This window comes from Lucilia sericata, unplaced genomic scaffold (assembly GCF_015586225.1).
Source record: "Lucilia sericata isolate MDLA Ls3-8-SP2 unplaced genomic scaffold, ASM1558622v1 Contig000546F_arrow, whole genome shotgun sequence".
Taxonomy (NCBI): Eukaryota; Metazoa; Arthropoda; class Insecta; order Diptera; family Calliphoridae; genus Lucilia; species Lucilia sericata.
The window spans coordinates 282733-308866 of record NW_023994556.1 but is presented as its reverse complement, the minus strand read 5'-3'; the positions used below and the strand labels follow the sequence as shown (position 1 = coordinate 308866).

At 28.8% G+C, this 26134-nt stretch overlaps 1 long non-coding RNA gene across 1 annotated transcript in view; it reads right to left on the bottom strand.

Annotated features, from left to right (window-relative positions):
* Positions 1 to 2480: 2480 nt before the first annotated feature.
* LOC119606021 overlaps positions 2481 to 26134 on the bottom strand; it is a 148475-nt gene continuing 124821 nt past the window's right edge. Inside the window, exon 3 of the long non-coding RNA XR_005231621.1 lies at positions 2481 to 2671. This is a non-coding gene — a long non-coding RNA (uncharacterized LOC119606021). The remainder of the gene's footprint in view (positions 2672 to 26134) is intronic.

The following is a 26134-nucleotide window of genomic DNA, read 5'->3' as shown; positions in this document are numbered from 1 at the left end:
GGTTATAGACTAGACTATAGACTAGACTATAGACTAGACTATAGACTAGACTATAGATGACTATAGACTATAGACTATAGACTAGACTATAGACTAGACTATAGACAGACTATAGACTAGACTATAGACTAGACTATAGACTAGACTATAGACTAGACTATAGACTAGACTATAGACTAGACTATAGACTAGACTATAGACTAGACTATAGACTAGACTATAGACTAGACTATAGACTAGACTATAGACTAGACTATAGACTAGACTATAGACTAGACTATAGACTAGACTATAGACTAGACTATAGACTAGACTATAGACTAGACTATAGACTAAACTATAGACTAACTATAGACTAGACTATAGACTAGACTATAGACTAGACTATAGACTAGACTATAGACTAGACTATAGACTAGACTAGACTAGACTATAGACTAGACTATAGACTAGACTATAGACTAGACTATAGACTAGACTATAGACTAGACTATAGACTAGATATAGACTAGACTATAGACTAGACTATAGACTAGACTATAGACTAGACTAGACTATAGACTAGACTATAGACTAGACTATAGACTAGACTATAGACTAGACTATAGACTAGACTATAGACTAGACTATAGACTAGACTATAGACTAGACTAGACTAGACTATAGACTAGACTATAGACTAGACTATAGACTAGACTATAGACTAGACTATAGACTAGACTATAGACTAGACTATAGACTAGACTATAGACTAGAATATAGACCAGACTATAGACTAGACTATAGACTAGACTATAGACTAGAATATAGACCAGACTATAGACTAGACTATAGACTAGACTATAGACTAGACTATAGACTAGACTATAGACTAGACTATAGACTAGACTATAGACTAGACTATAGACTAGACTATAGACTAGACTATAGACTAGACTATAGACTAGACTATAGACTAGACTATAGACTAGACTATAGACTAGACTATAGACTAGACTATAGACTAGACTATAGACTAGACTATAGACTAGACTATAGACTAGACTATAGACTAGACTATAGACTAGACTATAGACTAGACTATAGACTAGACTATAGACTAGACTATAGACTAGACTATAGACTAGACTATAGACTAGACTATAGACTAGACTATAGACTAGACTATAGACTAGACTATAGACTAGACTATAGACTAGAATATAGACTATAGACTAGACTATAGACTAGACTATAGACTATATAGACTATAGATATATAGACTAGTCCATAGGCTAGATTATAAACTAGACTATAGACTAGATTATAGATTTCAAATTCAATCACCACCCTAAGGAACATCGTCCATTGACAGTAAATGACGAATTCTGTGTAGGCGAAAAAATAGGTGTTTAGGTCAAATAACCCTTTCACGTATACGGGACACCGGTGTCCCAAGATTTTTTTCTAATTTTTCTCGATTTTGAGCGTAATTTTAACTTCACAGCTGAAGTAAAAGTTATTGCCAGAGAAAAATAAGTATTTTTTTTAGAATTTGATGTCACTACATGCTAAAAAGGATTATATCCTGCGATATCCTTCGAAAACACTTTTTCATCAAAAGTGATCAATATACGTCAAAACAATGTGTGTGGTGAATTCATATCCGTAAAAAGTCCAGCGGTTTAGTTTTGTGCGTGAAAGGGATAACCCCAAGGAATCGTTTCACTCGAAAGCACATTCTTAACCGGGGATTGCAATAGGATAAAAGTAATATAAGATTTCTCTAAAGTAACATTGTCCCTGGGGTAATAGAAATCTTTCTGACAGTATACATGTTGAAGTCAATTTTCTGAAGACGATATCTCCGTTACCAAAACCTTGAATATTTTTATTAGATATGTTATCGAGAAAATCGCTATTTAAAATCAGTAAAATTATCAAAATTCTGACAAAACCTAGAAATTTTATAATATATCGGATGATATTTTCCATATAAATAAAGATATTGAAAAAATCTTTCACTCAGTGAGTCCGGGGTGGTTTTGATTCATGCCAGAGACTATTTTACAATTCTAAAATACAATTTAAATTGATTAATTTGAACAAAATCATGATTCATATTAATTAAATTTAATTATTTTGTATACATGTATTTAGTTAGTATAAAGTATTTTAGTATATTTTTCATTCAACATGAATCGCATTAATGATTTTTTTTTACAACGAACACTCAACCAACCCATCTAATTAACTTCGAATCTTTTCTTCTCTATATATGCTATATTGTTTGAATTTAAGGTACAATCACATTGAACAAATATTTGACAACATAATAATTTGTCAGCACGTTTTTGTATTATGTTTGCCAAATATTTGAACAATGTGAACCAACCTTTTTACTCTTATTGTAAAACAATAACATTTAAAATATTTTAATTGATGTTTTTTTTTTTGTAATTTTACTTACATGTTTGTTATTTTAAATGCTATGTATATTTTGCAGTTGTTGTTGTGTTTTTGTTGCTGCAGTTGTTTGTTGTATGAATTGATTTTAATCGTTGATATGTACTGTACTCTGGTAATTCGCAATTGAGTGTAATTAAAGAAGCGTGCAACAAGTGAAAATCAGTTGAAAATATAATAAAATTATCTTTCTTTTCGTATTTGTATTTTCTGTTCATCTGTTCATCTGTAAAGATAAATAAAAATAAATGTAATTAATTTTTAAGAGATTTCTGTTTTTCAATTCGATACGAAAAAAACATTTAATTATTTAATTGTTTGATTTATTATCTTATGCAATTTAATATACAATTACCAATAAATTGCATAAATAATGGAGAATTTTATTTTTGGAAGAAAAGATAAATTTACGAGAAACTAAAAAATATCAGAAATGGGTTATAGTGGCTACAATTTTATGTAAGATTTGAAAGTAGACCAGTAATCTTTTTTGCACAAATGGAAAGGAGGATAAAAGTAACAATGCAACATTTTTAAAAAGTTTAATTTGTATTTAATTCCTTATTGTAAATAAACTAAGAAAAATCAATTAATACATACTAGACTATAGACCTGACTATAGAATAGATTAAATTCTAGACTATGGATTATATTAAAGGCTATACTATAGAATAAACAACATAGTAGACTATATAAAAGACTAAAGACTAGACTAGAGATTAGACTATAGAAAAGACTATAGACTAGACTGTAGACTAGACTGTAGACTAGACTGCAGACTAGACTGTAGACTAGACTATAGTCTAGACTATAGTCTAGACTATAGACTAGACCATAGACTAGACTAAAAACTAAACTATAGACTAGACTAAAGACTAGACTATAGACTAGACTATAGACTAGACTATAGACTAGACTATAGACTAGACTATAGACTAGACTATAGACTAGACTATAGACTAGACTATAGACTAGACTATAGACTAGACTATAGACTAGACTATAGACTAGACTATAGACTAGACTATAGACTAGACTATAGACTAGACTATAGACTAGACTATAGACTAGACTATAGACTAGACTATAGACTAGACTATAGACTAGACTATAGACTAGACTATAGACTAGACTATAGACTAGACTATAGACTAGACTATAGACTAGACTATAGACTAGACTATAGACTAGACTATAGACTAGACTATAGACTAGACTATAGACTAGACTATAGACTAGACTATAGACTAGACTATAGACTAGACTATAGACTAGACTATAGACTAGACTATAGACTAGACTATAGACTAGACTATAGACTAGACTATAGACTAGACTATAGACTAGACTATAGACTAGACTATAGACTAGACTATAGACTAGACTATAGACTAGACTATAGACTAGACTATAGACTAGACTAGTCTAGGTCTATAGAGTAGGCTAGACTCTAGACTAGACTATAGACTAGACTATAGACTAGACTATAGACTAGACTATAGACTAGACTATAGACTAGGACTATAGACTAGACTATAGGACTAGACTATAGACTAGACTATAGACTAGACTATAGACTAGACTATAGACTAGACTATAGACTAGACTATAGACTAGACTATAGACTAGTACTATAGACTAGACTATTAGACTAGAACTATAGATTAAAACTATAGACTATATTATAGACTAGACCACAGTCTAGACTATATACTATCGACTAGACTAGAGACTAGACTGTAGACTAGACAATAGATTAGACTAAAGAATAGACTATGTCTAGACTATAGACTAGACTATAGATTAGACTGTAGACTAGACTATAGACTAGACTATTAGACTAGACTATAGACTAGACTATAGACTAGACTATAGACTAGACTATAGACTAGACTATAGACTAGACTATAGACTAGACTATAGACTAGACTATAGACTAGACTATAGACTAGACTATAGACTAGACTATAGACTAGGACTATAGACTAGACTATAGACTAGACTATAGACTAGACTATAGACTAGACTATAGACTAGACTATAGACTAGACTATAGACTAGACTATAGACTAGACTATAGACTAGACTATAGACTAGACTATAGACTAGACTATAGACTAGACTATAGACTAGACTATAGACTAGACTATAGACTAGACTATAGACTAGACTATAGACTAGACTATAGACTAGACTATAGACTAGACTATAGACTAGACTATAGACTAGACTATAGACTAGACTATAGACTAGACTATAGACTAGACTATAGACTAGACTACAGACTAGACTATAGACTAGACTATAGACTAGACTATAGACTAGACTATAGACTAGACTATAGACTAGACTACAGACTAGACTATAGACTAGACTATAGACTAGACTATAGACTAGACTATAGACTAGACTATAGACTAGACTATAGACTAGACTATAGACTAGACTATAGACTAGACTATAGACTAGACTATAGACTAGACTATAGACTAGACTATAGACTAGACTATAGACTAGACTATAGACTAGACTATAGACTAGACTATAGACTAGACTATAGACTAGACTATAGACTAGACTATAGACTAGACTATAGACTAGACTATAGACTAGACTATAGACTAGACTATAGACTAGACTATAGACTAGACTATAGACTAGACTATAGACTAGACTATAGACTAGACTATAGACTAGACTATAGACTAGACTATAGACTAGACTATAGACTAGACTATAGACTAGACTATAGACTAGACTATAGACTAGACTATAGACTAGACTATAGACTAGACTATAGACTAGACTATAGACTAGACTATAGACTAGACTATAGACTAGACTATAGACTAGACTATAGACTAGACTATAGACTAGACTATAGACTAGACTATAGACTAGACTATAGACTAGACTATAGACTAGACTATAGACTAGACTATAACTAGACTATAGACTAGACTATAGACTAGACTATAGACTAGACTATAGACTAGACTATAGACTAGACTATAGACTAGACTATAGACTAGACTATAGACTAGACTATAGACTAGACTATAGACTAGACTATAGACTAGACTATAGACTAGACTATAGACTAGACTATAGACTAGACTATAGACTAGACTATAGACTAGACTATAGACTAGACTATAGACTAGACTATAGACTAGACTATAGACTAGACTATAGACTAGACTATAGACTAGACTATAGACTAGACTATAGACTAGACTATAGACTAGACTATTACTGTATATCTATAGCCCATCTATAGACTAGACTACAGGATAGACAATAGACTAGACTATAGACTAGTATTAGTAGTTGAAAGCCCATTCAAGTGCAATGGAACTGGCATCAATATACTCGATTAATTTTACTCTCATTTAAAGTGTTCTCTTGCAGCCTATCACTGATTTGAAGTGATCAACACAACAGCAACCTATCTCAACTGTTATTCAGTTAAAACTTTTAAATGTTAGTTTTCAATTATTTTAATTTTTTCTTACAAATTTTCAACAATCCAAGTTAAAATGCAAAAATCGTTTAAAAACCTTAATCCAAAACTCGTGTCTACATTAAACTATTTCTTTTTTTTGTTGGTGTTATTATTAAACACACAAACCAAGTTAAATACATGTACTCATTCATATATTCAACCTAATGAAAAGAAATGAAGTTTGAAATAACGAAAAAAAATTGTTTGAATGAAGCTTCATTAAATATTCAAAACGTTTAACGTAGACCAAAAAAAAAAAAAAAACATAAACATTTTTATTTATTAAAACAATTCAAATATCTATTTTAATGATTTGCATTTTTTTCATCAACAAAATTAAACCAAATAAAGAAGTTATAAATATTTTAAAAGTTTTTTTTTAACCTAAACTAACAGCAGTTGTAGTATTACAAGTATTTTAAAAATTATAGTAGGCCTTTTTTTAAGTAACTTTATATATAAATTTAACATAATTTTTAAATAAATTAATTAAAATGCCATTTAGTGTCATTTTTAATTTTTTGGAATTTTATATTTTTTATCTTTAAATACAAATTTAAATGTCACATTTAACATCTTTAACGTCTTGAGCATTGTACCCTGTTTTAAAACTTTAGCACTTACTTAAATTCTTTTTTTTACACAAATTTAAAGTTTATTAAATTTGTATTTTTGTATTTAAATTTTTTATTTATGGTTTTCATATTAATTTTTAATTCTTAATAATTCTTTTTTTATTATAATTTTTCTTTATCTTTTTTTCCACTTATTTTATTGTTGGGTATTCATTCTTTGGGTTTTGAGTGTTTGATTTTTTTTAAGAATTTCTCAAGGGTCATTATAACAGGTCTCTTAAGTCAATTTTTAAAGGTTTTTTTCTTTGTCTTTTTTTCTTTGTAAGAAAAATAAAACAATACAAATAAAAATAAATCATACAATATTGAGGGGTATTGTATTTTTTTGTTTATCGGGTTGTTTCAATAATAAATAAAAGACTTAATTCTTTTTTGGAATTAATTAGTCTAAATTACAAAAATTTAAGAAATGAGTGTCTTTGTAGACGACTGTTTAGCTGAATAAAGGTGTTAATTTTAAAGTTGAGGTTAAAGTTTCATTAAATGTTTTTATTGTTTAAATTTTATATACAACTTTTACAAAGGTTCTCGTCTAGGGACCTTTCTATAGACTATTCCATATTCAGTCAATTGGCTAGTCGGTTGACTAATATATTGACTGGTCGGCTGATTAGTCTTGGGACTATTCTTGTAGTAAGTCAATTGAATTGACAACTGACTAATCTGCTGACTACTCTATTGACTACTGGTTACTAGTTTTCCTGCTAGTCGACTGAATAGTCTATTGACAAGTCGAATGATTGGTCTACTGACTAGTTGACTGACTACTGGATTGACTAGTTTTACCGACTAGTCGACTGAATAATCTACTGACAAGTCGAATGATTGGTCTACTGACTAGTTGAATGACTAGTCAGCTGACTAGTCTACTGACTAGGCTACTCTACTAACTAGGCTAGGCTGACTAGGCTACTCTACTAACAAGGCTACTGACTACTCTAGTGACTAATCTACTCATTTGTCTACTGACTAATCTACTGACTAGTCTACTAATTTGTCTAATGACTAGGCTACTGACTAGTCGACTGAATAATCTATTGAATAGTCGACTGACTAGTCTATTGACTGACTAGTCTACTGGCTAGTCGACTGAGTAGTCTACTGATTAGTCTACTGATTAGTCTACTGACTAGTCTACTGACTAGTCTACTGGATAGTCTACTGGATAGTCTACTGTCTAGTCTACTGGCTAGTCTACTGATTTGTCTACTGACTAGTCTACTGATTAGTCTACTGACTAATCTACTGACTAGTCTACTGACTAGTCTACGGACTAGGATACTGACTAGTCTACTGATTACTCTACTGACTAGTCTACTGACTACTGAGTAGACTACTGACAAGTCTACTGAATTGTCTACCGATTAGTCCACTGACTAGTCTACTGACCAATCTACTGACTAGTCTACTGATTAGTCTACTGACTAATCTACTGACTAGTCTACTGTACTGACTAGTCGACTGACTAGTATACTGACTAGTTTACTGAGTAGTCTACTGAATAGTCTACTGGCCAGTCTACTGACTAGTCGACAGACTAGATTACTGATTAGTCGACAGACTAGTCTACTGATTAGTCGACTGATCAGTCTACTTACTAGTCGACTGAACAGTCTACTTACAAGTCGACTGAACAGTCTATTGAGCAGTCGACTGGCTAGTCTAGGGATAATTCTTATAGCTAGTCTATTGACAAGTCGACTTATTAGTCTATTTACTAGTTGATTGACTAGTCCATTTACTAGCTGACTGGCTCCAGGGAATATTCTTGTAGCTGGTCTATTGACTAGTCGACAAGCTGCTTAGTCTAGGGACTATTCTTGTAGCTAGTCTATTGACTAGTCGGCTGACAACTCTAGTGACTATTCTATTGAATAGTCGACTGTATAGCATACTTACTAGTCGACTGACTAGCCTATTGGCTAGCCCATTGTTTAGTCGACTCACTATTCCATTGACTAGTCAACTAACTTGTCTATTGACTAGTTTTGTTAAGTGACTAGTTGACTGGCTAGTCAAGGGACTATTCTATTGGCTCCTGTCGATCACAGCTATAAAGTAGAAAAGTCTTTAAATCACTAACTACTACACGCATAAAACATTCCTTTAAACTCCTTTAACATTGAATAAAAAATTTTTAATTTTACTTGTTCAATTTTTTCTGAACACTTGTCTACCCTGTTTAATTTATAATTACGAAACCATTAAGATCTTAACTGGAAATTTAAATTATTTTTCTTAAACAAAAAAGCATCATTCTATATAGTAATGAACAGTCATCCATTACTATTTTGGGAACATAATAAACATAATTATTATGGACACATTATTGCAAAAAAAAAAAAAAGAGAAAAATATATATTGACCAAAAAAAAAAAAAAAATGTTTATCATTTAAATTTCCACGAAATATTTATATTGTTTTTTGACAGGTTTTCTTTAAAAAAAATAAAAATATACATTCACATAGATATCAAAAAAAAAAAAAAAAAAAAAAAATACAAGTTCTTCTTACGTTTTTATTTATAAAAAAAAAGTAAAAATTGTTGTCATTTTGCGGTTTGACCATTAATAAATAATGACTTTTTTCTTTAAACGTAAAACAGCAAAAATACATATTTAAGTGGAAAATCCACTAACGATTGACGCAAAATAAAATAAACTAAAATAAACAACATTAACGTTTTTAAGGAGAAAAATGTGTAAAAAAAATTAAACGTTATTTTATCTTTTTTTCTTCAATTTAAATTGAAAAAAAAAAATATGTGTCAAGTCTCGACTGAAAATAAACAAAATAAATGAATGAATGAAAGAGTTTTTACTTTGAGTTTAATTTAAGTGAGTCACTCTGATCTATTCAGTTTAAATTTTTTGTCTTGAAATTTTTTATTAAAACCTGATTTAGAGCAAAAACAAATTATAGAGTGACTTGTACTATTTACATATTTAAATGTTTTGATTTGTTTAAGGTATTTTTGTTAGCAAATTGTTTAAATATTATGATAACACCTGTTATTGCTAACAATGTGTTAAAATTGCCTGTGATAATCAAAGCAAGTGGTTTGGATGGTAGCTAGTGAGATTCATAATTCATGAACTTGCGTTTAGTTAACAAAGTTAGGAATACATTAAGGGAATTTGTAGAATTGTCAGGAACTGTGAGACATTGATACAACCGAATTCTCACTCTTTTTTGCATTTCGATTCAAATCGAAATATTTTCCGTTTTCGTAAGTCGCTCCATCACTAAATTAACAACATCAAAAAACCGGCTTGTTAGTGGTCCAAATGGATTTTTCTCGAGTAATTCTAACTATTCTATACTATATACTGGACTACACTATAGAGTAGACTATATACTAGATTATATACTAGACAATACACGAGATTACAGACTAGACTATAGACTAAACTATTGCCTAGACTATAGATTAGACTATAGACTAGACTATAGACTAGACTATAGACTAGACTATAGACTAGACTATAGACTAGACTATAGACCAGACTATAGACCAGACTACAGACTAGACTATAGACTAGACTATAGACTAGACTATGGACTAGACTATAGACTAGACTATAGACTAGACTATAGACTAGACTATAGACTAGACTATAGACTAGACTATAGACTAGACTATAGACTAGACTATAGACTAGACTATAGACCAGACTATAGACTAGACTATAGACTAGACTATAGACCAGACTATAGACTAGACTATAGACTAGACTATAGACCAGACTATAGACTAGACTAGACTATAGTCTAGACTATAGACTAGACTATGGACTAGACTATAGACTAGACTATAGACTAGACTATAGACTAGACTATAGACTAGACTATAGACTAGACTATAGACTAGACTATAGACTAGACTATAGACTAGACTATAGACTAGACTATAGACTAGACTATAGACTAGACTATAGACTAGACTATAGACTAGACTATAGACTAGACTATAGACTAGACTATAGACTAGACTATAGACTAGACTATAGACTAGACTATAGACTAGACTATAGACTAGACTATAGACTAGACTATAGACTAGACTATAGACTAGACTATAGACTAGACTATAGACTAGACTATAGACTAGACTATAGACTAGACTATAGACTAGACTATAGACTAGACTATAGACTAGACTATAGACTAGACTATAGACTAGACTATAGACTAGACTATAGACTAGACTATAGACTAGACTATAGACTAGACTATAGACTAGACTATAGACTAGACTATAGACTAGACTATAGACTAGACTATAGACTAGACTATAGACTAGACTATAGACTAGACTATAGACTAGACTATAGACTAGACTATAGACTAGACTATAGACTAGACTATAGACTAGACTATAGACTAGACTATAGACTAGACTATAGACTAGACTATAGACTAGACTATAGACTAGACTATAGACTAGACTATAGACTAGACTATAGACTAGACTATAGACTAGACTATAGACTAGACTATAGACTAGACTATAGACTAGACTGTAGACTAGACTATAGACTAGACTATAGACTAGACTATAGACTAGACTATAGACTAGACTATAGACTAGACTATAGACTAGACTATAGACTAGACTGTAGACTAGACTATAGACTAGACTATAGACTAGACTATAGACTAGACTATAGACTAGACTATAGACTAGACTATAGACTAGACTATAGACTAGACTATAGACTAGACTATAGACTAGACTATAGACTAGACTATAGACTAGACTATAGACTAGACTATAGACTAGACTATAGACTAACTTAGACTACTAGACTAGACTATAGACTAGCTAGACTAATAGACTAGACTATAGACTAGACTATAGACCTTTTCTTTAAAAACTTATGGTACTTTTGGTCAACATTTTCCCTTTAGGTAAATGTATTTTGCCCGCAAATTTTTCAACATGATTCGGTTTGTTTTAAAGCCGAACATTTTGATTTTTTCATACGAAATTACTTACGGTTTCGGTCGAACTCTTGCATTTTGTTTCTTTTTTAACTAGTTCAACCGCCTTCAAAAAAGCACCGCTTTTGGACTTTTTTACAACCAACTCTGAGATAAGAAAAAATAAACATTTAATTATTTTTGTTTGAGAATTAAAAACTGTTGTTTCGTTAAAACATTTTAAGGTTTAAATAATTACGTGTTTAGTTTAAATTTTTTATGGTTAAAATACAACAAACTTGATTTAAATTTTTGCGTCTTTTTATTTTTGCTAAAATAAAGAAGCGAACAACTTGATCAGGTCAATTATAAAACAGCAGCTTAGACTTTTAAATGAACAAATTTAAAATTTAATAGTATTTAATGCAACTAAATTTATAGAAAATGTTATAAAAATTTTAAATATTTTTTCTTAACAAAAAAACAATGAATCAAAAAGATTAAGCATAAAACAGGTAGTTAAAAATTATTAACACTAGATGGACCTTAAGGGTCAACATTAAAAGATATTAATAATGATCATAACTGAATTTTGTATGATTCTAATTTTTTCTACTGCGTCTACTGTTTTCTGAAATTTTGTTAAATCTAGTGTTAATTTTAAAAATTACGTAGTATTTTGCAATTTATTTGTTAGTTTTATGTTTTTGTTTATAACAAAAGAATTTTTTTGTTTTTGATATTTTTCAATCATTTAAATTATTATTTATGATTTTAGTTATTTCTATTGTTTCCACTTTTTTGCCATCATTTAATCATCAGCTCGTAACCATGTTTAGGAAATTATTATGAACTGGAACGTAATTTAGATTTGTTTTGTATTTTTTATTTCGCAAATGAACACATCATTATTCAATTTAGTTGAAATTTATTTAAAACAAGTGGCATTTTTTTCTGCCTTTTTTTGGAAAAATATTTAAACTGAAATCTTTAAACTCTACACTATTTTTTTTTTTTTTTTTTGTAAAATTCCATATTTGCAAATTATATTATGAAAATAAGAATTGTGGAAACAAATTTTTAGTTTATAGTCTAGGCTATAGTCTAGTCTATTGTATAATATATAGTCTAGCCTATAGTCTCGTCTATAGTCTAGTTCATAGTCTCGTCTATAATCTCGTCTATAGTCTCATCTATAGTCTAGTCAATTGTATAGTATATTCTACAGTCTAGTCATTAGTATAGTCCATTCTAGTATATAGTTTTTTCTATAGTCTGGTCAATAGTCTATCCTATAGCCTATAGTCTAGTCTATAGTCTAGTCTATAGTCTAGTCTATAGTCTAGTAGTCTAGTCTATAGTCTAGTCTATAGTCTAGTCTATAGTCTAGTCTATAGTCTAGTCTATAGCTCTAGTCTATAGTCTAGTCTATAGTCTAGTCTATAGTCTAGTCTATAGTCTAGTCTATAGTCTAGTCTATAGTCTAGTCTATAGTCTAGTCTATAGTCTAGTCTATAGTCTAGTCTATAGTCTAGTCTATAGTCTAGTCTATAGTCAGTCTATAGTCTAGTCTATAGTCAGTCTATAGTCTAGTCTATAGTCTAGTCTATAATCTAGTCTATAGTCTAGTCTATAGTCTAGTCTATAGTCTAGTCTAAAGTTAGTCTATAGTCTAGTCTATAGTCTAGTCTATAGTCTAGTCTATAGTCTAGTCTATAGTCTAGTCTATAGTCTAGTCTATAGTCTAGTTTATAGTCTAGTTATAGTCTAGTCTATAGTTAGCTCTATAGTCTAGTCTATAGTCTAGTCTATAGTCTAGTCTATAGTCTAGTCTATAGTCTAGTCTATATCTAGCTAGTCTATAGTCTAGTCTATAGTCTAGTCTATAGTCTAGTCTATAGTCTAGTCTATAGTCTTGTCTATAGTCTAGTCTATAGTCTAGTCTATAGTCTAGTCTATAGTCTAGTCTATAGTCTATTCTATAGTCTAGTCTATAGTCTAGTCTATAGTCTAGTCTATAGTCTAGTCTATAGTCTAGTCTATAGTCTAGTCTATAGTCTAGTCTATAGTCTAGTCTATAGTCTAGTCTATAGTCTAGTCTATAGTCTAGTCTATAGTCTAGTCTATAGTCTAGTCTATAGTCTAGTCTATAGTCTAGTCTATAGTCTAGTCTATAGTCTAGTCTATAGTCTAGTCTATAGTCTAGTCTATAGTCTAGTCTATAGTCTTGTCTATAGTCTAGTCTATAGTCTAGTCTATAGTCTAGTCTATAGTCTAGTCTATAGTCTAGTCTAGTCTATAGTCTAATCTATAGTCTAGTCTATAGTCTAGTCTATATCCTTGTCTATAGTCTAGTCTATATCCTTGTCTATAGTCTAGTCTATAGTCTAGTCTATAGTCTAGTCTATAGTCTAGTCTATAGTCTAGTCTATAGTCTAATCTATAGTCTAGTCTATAGTCTAGTCTATAGTCTAGTCTATAGTCTAGTCTATAGTCTAGTCTATAGTATAGTCTATAGTCTAGTCTATAGTCTAGTCTATAGTCTAGTCTATAGTCTATTAGATAGTCTAGTCTATAGACTAGGCTATAGTCTAGTCTAATCTATATTAATTCTAGTCTATTGTTTAGAGACTCATAAACAAAGGGACTACATTACTCCATAGGAACCATATATAAAAGAACTAAAGTTGTCCCCAATATGTTACGATATCTTAAGTAACAGACAAAACTTTTGAAATTGCATGAAAACTGGCACAAAACAATAAAAGTGCGGGCATTAACCCTCAACTTGACCCTCAAACGCAAAATATAAAAAACTTCATTACTCAACATCTGACTTAAAAAATTCATAGTTGTTGAAAAACCTAAATTCAAGGTCAGTTCTTATAAAATTAATCTAAATCGTATTAGTTTTTAAAAGATATAATTAACTCTTTTTTTGCATTATAACCAGCTGAGGGTTAATAAACTCTACAAAATCTTAAGCTTTAATTTAAAGTTAAAATTTTACACGTTTAAAAACAACAATATAAAACCATTTAAAAATAAGTAACACCCATTTAATAAAACAACAATTTGAATCTGATGATTCATCTAACAAAAATGAAAAACTTTAAAACATTTTTACATGCTGGGATTACACCATGTAAATCATGATTAAACGTAGAAAAAAAGTTGTTAACAAATTGTTTTGTTTCAGAAAAATAAACAAAATTATTTGATAACTTGCTGTTGTTTTTTTTTCATCTTAACATTTTAATTATACTCATTATAATTATTAATTATTATGTTGTAGAAAATTTAGTTCCCTTTTCAACACAGTTTTTAATTTCAAAAAACAAAATTTAAAAGGGAGTTTTGTTGTTGTTTTTAATATTAATTAGTTGAACAAAAAAATAAGCTGCACATGCAAAGCACGTTTAAATTAATGACAGATTTTTGCTTAAGGCCAGACAGACGGACATATAAATATGGCCTAAAAGCAGGCTGCTGCATTTGGTGTTTGAAAATTAATAGAAATAAAAAACAAAAACAAACAGTAGCTAAAACAAAACCGTTAAATTTGTAATTTTTTTATGTGTAAAAAAATTCATAAATCAATTTAATTTCTTTATTGTTTTTTTGTTGTTTGTTTCTTTCTGTCTTTTAAAGATTTAAATAATTTATTAAGCACGTTTTTGTAAATGTTTATATTTATCTTTCACTCTCTATTAACAAGATTATTTAATCAGACAAACTAGAAATGTGTTAAATAAATACAAGAAAAATAAAAACACAAGAAGAAATTAATGAATTGACAAATTAACAAATTAATAAATGCTTGCATGAAAAAAAAGAAATTTAAATTTAAGTGTGTGAGAAATTTATTAAAGAAATTATGTGATGAGTTATTATTTATTAAAGAAATTTATGTGATTAAAGAAATTTATGTGATGAGTTATTATTTTTAGAAATTTTATTAAAGAGGAATTTGTAAATGAGACTTGGTAACAGGCAAATGGTAAATTTTTCACGATAACTGCAAAAGTACCACGATTTAGTGGAATTGAATGAATACTTATTTACATTTAATATAATTTCCATTTAGTTAAGAATTGTCACAAGTAAACTGCTGTAGGGAATGTAAAAATGTACATAGGGAATACATTTTAGCGAATTTTAGTAAAACTTCACGAATTGTTGACATTAAGTAAACAATTGCCAAGCGAAGATTGTTTTAAAAGTAAAACTGGTAAAAGATAAACTGTGACTGCAAAAGTATTTAACACAGTACCACGATTCTTTTAAAAGTATCTTGTGTAAATAAGCGTCAGTTCTAGTTCAGTTCTAGTTCAGTTCTAGTCTTCTAGTTCAGTTCTAGTTCAGTTCTAGTTCAGTTCTAGTTCAGTTCTAGTTCAGTTCTAGTTCAGTTCTAGTTCAGTTCTAGTTCAGTTCTAGTTCAGTTCTAGTTCAGTTCTAGTTCAGTTCTAGTTCAGTTCTAGTTCAGTTCTAGTTCAGTTCTAGTTCAGTTCTAGTTCAGTTCTAGTTCAGTTCTAGTTCAGTTCTAGTTCAGTTTCTAGTTCAGTTCTAGTTCAGTTCTAGTTCAGTTCTAGTTCAGTTCTAGTTCAGTTCTAGTTCAGTTCTAGTTCAGTTCTAGTTCAGTTCTAGTTCAGTTCTAGTTCAGTTCTAGTTCAGTTCTAGTTCAGTTCTAGTTCAGTTCTAGTTCAGTTCTAGTTCAGTTCTAGTTCAGTTCTAGTTCAGTTCTAGTTCAGTTCTAGTTCAGTTCTAGTTCAGTTCTAGTTCAGTTCTAGTTCAGTTCTAGTTCAGTTCTAGTTCAGTTCTAGTTCAGTTCTAGTTCAGTTCTAGTTCAGTTCTAGTTCAGTTCTAGTTCTAGTTCAGTTCTAGTTCAGTTCTAGTTCAGTTCTAGTTCAGTTCTAGTTCTAGTTCTAGTTCAGTTCTAGTTCAGTTCTAGTTCAGTTCTAGTTCAGTTCTAGTTCAGTTCTAGTTCAGTTCTAGTTCAGTTCTAGTTCAGTTCTAGTTCAGTTCTAGTTCAGTTCTAGTTCAGTTCTAGTTCAGTTCTAGTTCAGTTCTAGTTCAGTTCTAGTTCAGTTCTAGTTCAGTTCTAGTTCTAGTTCAGTTCTAGTTCAGTTCTAGTTCAGTTCTAGTTCAGTTCTAGTTCAGTTCTAGTTCAGTTCTAGTTCAGTTCTAGTTCAGTTCTAGTTCAGTTCTAGTTCAGTTCTAGTTCAGTTCTAGTTCAGTTCTAGTTCAGTTCTAGTTCAGTTCTAGTTCAGTTCTAGTTCAGTTCTAGTTCAGTTCTAGTTCAGTTCTAGTTCAGTTCTAGTTCTAGTTCAGTTCTAGTTCAGTTTGTTAATTGTTGACATCATGTAAACAGTGTATTTACTATGTAAATTATATAATTTATAACGATAAATGTAGAATGAGTTGTTTCCAAGGTTTGTAATGGTAAAAATAGTAATTTTAAGAATTATTTACATTAAGTAAACAAAATGTAAACAATTGGTTTTACTATTTACCAATTGTTTACATTTTGTTTTTGTTATTTGTAAATATTAATAAAAATTTTAGGACATTTCCAAACAAAAATTGTACTCTAATAAAGTTTACATAAAGTAAAATTAAGGTAAACAATATAATACAAAAATTATGAATAAAAAATGTAAACAAAAGTAACATTAAACAAAAAGCATTTACTTTATGTAAATAATGTAAGAAACAAATTTTACTTAAAGTTTACTCTATGTAAATTAAGAATAATAAAATACAATTTAATAAAAATCAAGGGGATTCATTTAAGCAAAAGTTTTAATAATGTTTCTTAAGAATTTTTAAATGTTTACCTAACTTAAATTGTGGGTAAAACTATGTGTATATTTCTAAGTAAAAATCTATAAATTCTTAAAATTTATTTTATTAATTTTTTTCTGACGATTTTTCGTAAGAATTTATTTTAAATATTTAACTATAAATATTTACTTTAAATCAAGCAAATGATTTTAAGTTAAATATGTATTTAAAACAAATACACATACACCTCTATATTAAACATTTAATGTTAATAAAAAAGTAAAACGTTATTTAAAATATAATTTAGTTTATTTTGCTTAATGGAAAAATGGCAAAATTATATTAATAATAATTATTATTAAAATTATTAACAAAATAAAGGTGGGTTTATTTGTGCAGTTTCAAAATTATATCAGTCTGTTGGGTTTATCTAGATATTTATGTTGTAGTCATCAGAATGGCTCAACACTATAAACATCATTAATTTCAATGTTAATAGTTTATTGTTTAAAATGTTGTTGTTTAATTATTATTATTATTTTAAATAATTAAATGCTATCAATTTTATATTATTTTTATTTTTTACTTGTTGAGGCTTTAAAGAGTTTAATAAACTGTAGTTGTTAAATTGACCTTTTTAATGAGTTTTGTTTAAAATATTTAAATAAATATTTGATTTTGCTTATTGAATTATCATGAAATGATGATGATGACATTTGCTAAAAAAAATAATATAAAAATTCTGTAGAAAATCTATGAGTTTTTTTGGTCAATTTTAAAGAAAACAATAAGGAATTGCTAAAAATAAATATGCAAATAAAATAAAAAAAATGTGTTTATTTAAAATGTTGTTAAAACAAACAAAATTATTAATATCGCCAGAAAAAAAATTTTAAGGAAAACGAATGAATACTTATTTGCATGTAGAATGGAATACATTTAATATAATTCTCATTTAGTTAAGAATTATCACAGGTAAACTGATGTAAAGAATGTATTCACTATGTAAAAATGTATTTACATATAGAATTTTATAATGAATAATATTTTACATTTTTTCTTACACTAAAAATAAAGGAGAAACTGTAGAGAATCGTATTTATTTTCATTATTGACATTTTGTAAATTATGTATTTTGACAAGTAAATAAGTATAAAATAGCAAACAAATAATGCTTTTCAAATGTTGGTATTCGTAGAAATACAAAGTTAAGTAATTGTTTACATTAGATAAATAATATGTAAACATTAATTTAATAATAAAATTAAACATACATAGTTTTTTTAATGGGAAATTTTGAGATTTTGTAAACAATGTAAAAATATATATAAAACTTTAAAGTTCACGAATTGTTTACTTGAATTGTTTTTTAGAATAAAAAATGTATAAAACTGCTTAAAACTGTAAATTTGTAATTGTTTACATTTTGTAAACAATGTATTAATTAATTGTTGACATTTTGTAAACAAATCGTAAACATGTTTATAATGTATTTTATGTTATAAATCAATGAAAAAATCTTGTTTTTATGGCAAAACTCGAAAGTTTGCGAATTGTTTACACTAGGTAAACAATTGAAAAATAATGTAAATAGAAAGATTTCTAAATAAAAAAATGTGTAAAACAACTAAATACTGTATAGTTGTAATTGTTGACATTTTGTAAACAATGTAAAACCATGTAAATAATGTATTTTATGGTATAAATCATCGAAAGCCATAACTAAACAGTTTTTTATGGCAGAAATCTAAAGTTCATGATTTGTTTACTTTAGGTAAACAACATGTAAATAATTGTAAAACAATTAAAATAAGCAGATTTTTACAAATTGTTGACATTTTGTAAACAATGTAAAACCATGTAAATAATGTATTTTATGGTATAAATCAACAAAAAACATTTATATAGTTATTTATGGCAAAAATCTAAAGTTTACGAATTGTTTACATTAGGTAAACAACATGTAAATAATTGTAAAACTATACAAATAAGCAGATTTTTAAATCAAAAATTTATTAAACTAATTAAAACTGTAAATTTTTAGAAGTTGACATTTTGTAAACAATGTATTAAACATGTAAATAAAGTATTTTATGCTATAAATCAACATGTAAATATTTTAAATGTTTTTTTATGACAAAAATCTAAACACGACAAATTGTTTACATTAGGTAAACAATATGTAGACAATTTTAAAATAATTTAAATAAACAGTTTTTAAATAAAATATGTGTAAACTGCTAAAACCTGTACATTTTTAATTGTTTACACATTGTAAACAATGTATCAAACATGTAAATAATGTATTTTATGCCATAAATCAACGTATAGATATTTTCAATATTTTTTTATGACAAAAATCAAAACTCATCAAATTGTTTACATTAGGTAAACAATATGTAAACAATTGTAAAAAAATTTAAATGAAAAGATTTTTAAATAGAAATGTATACAACTAATCAAAACTCTAAATTTATAATTGTTTACATTTTGTAAACAATGTATTAAACATATAAATAATGTATTTTATGCAAGTATCAATGAAAATATTGTTAAAAAGTTTTATATTTTGGTAACAAACCAAAGATTATTTACATAAACAAAGTGTAAACAATTGCAGAATAATCAGTTTATTGTAATTTTGTATAAAAAAATAATATAATTAATAAAAACTGGAAATTTGGAATTGTTGGAATTTTGTAAACAATATATTCTAGATGTAAATAATGTATATTTTTACATTTATAAATAGTTTTTGATACTTTGTAAACAATATATTCAAAGTGTAAATAAAAAAATTTACTATTTCAAACGTCTTCATTCCTTTACATCTCTGCTAAACAAAAACTATAAATTTATTACCTTGTTAATAACGCAAATTTTAACGCCCTTTTTTGAGCTGGTTTATTTGTCAAAACATCTTATTATGTTATATTTATTAGTTTTTTAAATTTTTGTATGTGCAAAAATGAAAAAATACATAAAATGTAACAAAAAGTGACAATAAAATGACAAAACATTGATTTCCACAACAAAATAAACATCGCAAAAAAAAAACAAACAAACAAACATGAAATAAAACTTTAACACTTTGTCTTTCTTGTCTTACATTTGACTTTTTTAACATTTGTATTTTTTGTGCAATTTTTTTCTTTTTTTTATAAAACAATACATTTTTATTTCTTTATGTATGCTTTGTTGTTTTTCCTGCCACTCTCATGTAACTCTCATATAGTAGTTGTACTTTATATTCAAGGTAATAATTTTACTTTTTAACTACATTCATTTACTTATACAAACTATTGTTTATGAGGTTGCCTTTTGTTTTTTTCGTTTTTGCAACAACAATAAGTGCTTCGTTTTATATGAATGAATGAATAAATATGATGTATGTTTTTTTTTTTTTGCGTACATATGGATTTCATACATACATACATACATATATTGTATATGGTGTGGTGGTCTTTTTTTCGTACTTCCCCCTACACATTTTTTTGGTTTTGAAAAAGGTGCAACGTTATGTTTGCCAGTCAGTTCTTAAAAGGAGTTTTTACATAAAAATAAGTATAAGGACTAGTCGATTAATTAATCTCTTGACTAGACTAGGGACTAGTCTACAAACAAGAATGTGGGTGAGTTTATTGCTCAGTGTAATGACTAGACTATGGGCTAATCTAAAAACTGGAATGTAGGCAAATTTATTAACTAGTGGACTTTGTTTGTCTATTGACTAGTCTAATAACTAGTCTATGGTCTATACTATCGACTAGACTTGTCTATGAACTCTAATGTGGCCTACTCTATTAACTAGTCTATTGACTAGATTGTGGGCGTGTCTATTGATTAATATATGGACCAGTTTATTAAATAGTGGATTATGCTTTGAACTACTAAATAGTCCATGGACTAGTTTATTCTCTAGTGTATTGACTATACAATGAACTAGAATATGGGCGAGTCTACTCACAAGACTATAGACAAGTTTACTGACTAGCCTATTGACTACTAACTAGTCTATGTACTAGAATGTTAGCAAGTCTATTAACTAGACTAGTCTATGAACTCTAATGTGGACGAGTCTATTAACTAACCTATTGATAAGATTGTGGGAGTGACTATTGAATAGTCTATGGATCAGTCTATTAACTAGTGTATGATCTATATCATTAATTAATTTATGGACTTTACTATGAAATAGGCTATTGACTAGTCCATGGTCTGGTATATTAACTAGTTTACTGACTAGTCTATTGACTAGACTATGTAATATACTAGTCCATAGACTAGTAAGTAGTCAATAGACTAGCCTATTCTCTAGTGTGTTGACTAGACTATGTAATTAACTAGTCCATAGACCTATTCTCTAGTGTGTTGACTAGACTATGAACTGGAATATAGGCGTTTCTACTGATAAGACTATGGATGAGTCTATTCACTAGTCTATTGACTAGTTAGTAATCAATAGATTAGTTTATTTTTTAGTATATTGACTGGACTATGAACTAGAATATGGGCGAGTCTACTGACAAGACTATGGACGAGTCTATTAAATAGTCTACTGACTATTCTATTGACTAGTTTACTGACAAGACTATTGCCTAGTCTATTGATTACTAACTATTCTATGTCCTACAATATTGGCAAATCTATTGACTAGACTAATCTAAGAACTCTAATGTGGGCGAGTCTATTAACTAGTCTATTGACTAATCTATTGATTAGATTGTGGGAGTGTCTATTGAATAGTCTATGGACTAGTCTATTAACTAGTGTATAATCTATATCATTAACTAGTCTATGGACTATGTTATGAACTAGCTTACTAACTAGTCCATGGAATGGTTTATTCTCCAGTGCATAGAGAATAGAGTAAATATGCAATGAACTAGAATATGGGCGAGTCTACCGACAAAACTATGGACGAGTCTACTAACTAGTCCATTATCTAGTCTACTAACTAGTCCATTGTCTAGTCTATTGAATAGTCTGCTGACTAGTCTATTGATTAATCTATGGACTAGTCTATTGACTACTAACTAGTCTATGGACTGTGCTATGAAATATTCTATTGACTAGTCCATGGTCTGGTCCATTAACTAGTCTACTGACTAGTCTATTAACTAGACTATTGAATAGACTAGTCCATAGACTAGTTAGTAGTCAAAAGACTAGCATATTCTCTAGTCTCTTGACTAGAGTATGAACTAGAATATAGTCGAGTCTACTGACAAGACTATGGATGAGTCTATTCACTATTCTACTGACTAGTTAGTAGTCAATAGATTGGTCTATTCTTTAGTGTATTGACTAGACTATGAAGTACAATATGGGCGAGTCTAATGACAGGACTATGGACGAGTCTATTAACTAGTCTATTGACTTTTCTACTGACTAGTTTACTGACTAGAATATTGACTAGTTTGCTGCCTAGTCTATTGACTACTAACTAGTCTATGTACTAGAACATTGGCAAATCTATTGACTAGTCTACTCTATGAACTCTAATGTGGGCGAGTCTATTAACTAATCTAATGATTATATTGTGGGCGTGTCTATTGACTAGTGTATCTACTAGTGTATCTTCATCATTAACTAATCTATGGACTGTGCTTTGAACTAGCCTAGTGACTAGTCCATGGCATAGTCTAATGTTTCGATCAGACTATGAACTAGAATATAAGTGCGCCTATTAACAAGGCAATGGACGATTCCGTTAACTAGTCTAATGACTAGTTTATTGATTTGTGTATAAACTAGATCATTACCTAGTCTATGAACTAGTTTGTGGACTGGCCATTCGATAAGTCTAAAGCATTAAGTAATCTATTAACTAGCCTATTTACTATTCTTTAGATTAGACTATTTACTAGTCTATTGATTAGTCTTTTGACCAGTCTATGGACTCGCCTATTACTAAGTCTATGAACTAGCTTATTGATTAGATTATTAACTATTAACTTGTTCGTAGACTATAGTTTGTTAACTAGTCTACGGTTTAGCCTACTGACTTTCATGGACTAGTCCATTATCTCTATGAGTTAGTCCACTGACTAGCCTATGAACTAGTCAAATTTTTGACATTTTTTTAAACAACGACAATGGATGGACTAGTATAATGACTAATTTTTGGACTAATTAGTCTTTGCACGAGCTTATGAATTAGTCTGTAGAGTAGTATATTAAATAATTTATTGACTCGTTTATGGACTAGTCTATTGCCTGCCTATTGACTAGTCTATGGACAAAGAAAAAGTTGTTCACCAAAGAATTTAAACTTTAAACTACTGGCTTGTCGATATCATATTATTGCTATTATCATAACATACCGCAGTAATAATACTTAACTGTTTTTATACACTACACAACGTTTTTTTTTTGTAGTTTCTGTTTCAAAAAACAAGGGTTTTTCAAAAAACACACACACACATCTAAATTGTATTTTTTTTTGCTATTTTCAAATTTTTATTTCCCTTCTGGTATAGATTTCATAGTAAAACAAAAAAAGTGGTAAAAAAACGTATAAATTTTTGTGGTAAATTTTTATATATGACAGAGTAATTTTTATATTTTAATATAAATATGACTTTATAACGTAATAACCGTCAGATATGAATGTAATAACTATTATACAGTGTGTAAAAATGCATCAGAGTATACATTCAAGTGTATTAGGTATTATTTTTACATTACCAGTCAGCTACCAAGTATGAGTGTGCCATATTTGTAATCGATATTTTACCTTAATAAAAGTTGTAAAAGTTTGTTGTTTTTTTGTTTGTTTTAATACAAGTACGAGTGTAAATAAGTATGTAGATGAATTTGTAGATAAAATGCATACATCTATTGTTTACATTACATTCGTACACAAAAGATTATTTTTAATATATTTATGTATTTTACATTTGTACAAAGTATAACAAGTACGAGTGAGTTTAGTGTTTAATGTCTTTGGTACGTGTTTTGTTGAGAAGAAAAAACAATAAAGTTGATGTAACTAAAAAAATCAACTATTAATGAAACAATGTTGTGTTAAATATAAATTAGATAAAAGTAGTTTTTGCCTTAAAAAATTGCAAAAAAAAAAAAATGAAAATTATTCCAATGGATAGAGGATAGCTTCCTGATATTACCAATCATACTCACAGCAAAAAAAAAAAAAAATATATTCTTATATCTAGCCCAAAAACATACTTAATTGAAAATTAATATGTACATATGTAAATAAAAACATAGTTTCTTCTTTATTTCTACAAACCCGAAAAACCTAGTCACAACCTGTTAATTTTTTATGTAAATTCTTTAAACAAATTAAAGTTACATATTACTTAAAGAATATTTTACTAGAATTTTTCAAAAACTTTCACTATTTTTTGTTCACACTTTTACCGGGAAATCTAAGTTATTTATTTTCTAAAACTTCAACAAAGTTTTTTCATTACAAATCTGTACTATTTACATCTATTGATTTTTTTACACCTTTTTTTTTGCCTTAAATGTAACCAATTTATTTACAAGCTTAGTTTTTTGTTGTTTTTTATTGAAAAAATGTAAAAAGAAATACCACAGCAACACCCTGGAAATTATTACAACAACGCCATATTTACTGAAAATCACAATAGTTTACATACATGTATGTAATGAAATTTAATGTTTAGTATTTGTGTAAAGATTGTAAATATTTTGTTTACTTTTCAAAAAAAAAAAAAAAAAAACAAACGTCCTACTTTTACTCAATAAACTTAAATGTTTATAAGAGAGAAGGAAACCGCAAAGTAGAACCGGGAAAATTTTTATAAATTTTTTAAGTGTAGTAGTTTTACTATATTAGCACTGTGAGTACTATATTGCAATCTGTAGCCAGGGCTATATACCGTATCGTCTTTAATATAGTCTGGTTCATAGCCTACAGTCAAGTCTATAGTCTAGTCTATAGTCTAGTCTATAGTCTACTATATAGTCTAGTCTATAGTCTACTCTATAATCTAGTCTATAGTCTAGTCTATAGCCTAGTCTATAGTCTACTCTATAGTCTAGTCTATAGTCTAGTCTATAGTCTAGTCTATAGTCTACTCTATAGTCTACTCTATAGTCTAGTCTATAGTCTACTCTATAGTCTACTCTATAGTCTAGTCTATAGTCTAGTCTATAGTCTAGTCTATAGTCTAGTCTATAGTCTAGTCTATAGTCTAGTCTATAGTCTAGTCTATAGTCTAGTCTATAGTCTAGTCTATAGTCTAGTCTATAGTCTAGTCTATAGTCTAGTCTATAGTCTAGTCTATATAGTCTATAGTCTAGTCTATAGTCTAGTCTATAGTCTAGTCTATAGTTTAGTCTATAGTCTAGTCTATAGTCTAGTCTATAGTCTAGTCTATAGTCTAGTCTATAGTCTAGTCTATAGTCTAGTCTATAGTCTAGTCTATAGTCTAGTCTATAGTCTAGTCTAGTCTAGTCTATAGTCTAGTCTATAGTCTAGTCTATAGTCTAGTCTATAGTCTAGTCTATAGTCTAGTCTATAGTAGTCTATAGTCTAGTCTATAGTCTAGTCTATAGTCTAGTCTATAGTCTAGTCTATCTAGTCTATAGTCTAGTTTATAGTCTAGTCTATAGTCTAGTCTATAGTCTAGTCTATAGTCTAGTCTATAGTCTAGTCTATAGTCTAGTCTATAGTCTAGTCTATAGTCTAGTCTATAGTCTAGTCTATAGTCTAGTCTATAGTCTAGTCTATAGTCTAGTCTATAGTCTAGTCTATTGTCTAGTCTATAGTCTAGTCTATAGTCTAGTCTATAGTCTAGTCTATAGTCTAGTCTATAGTCTAGTCTATAGTCTAGTCTATCGTCTAGTC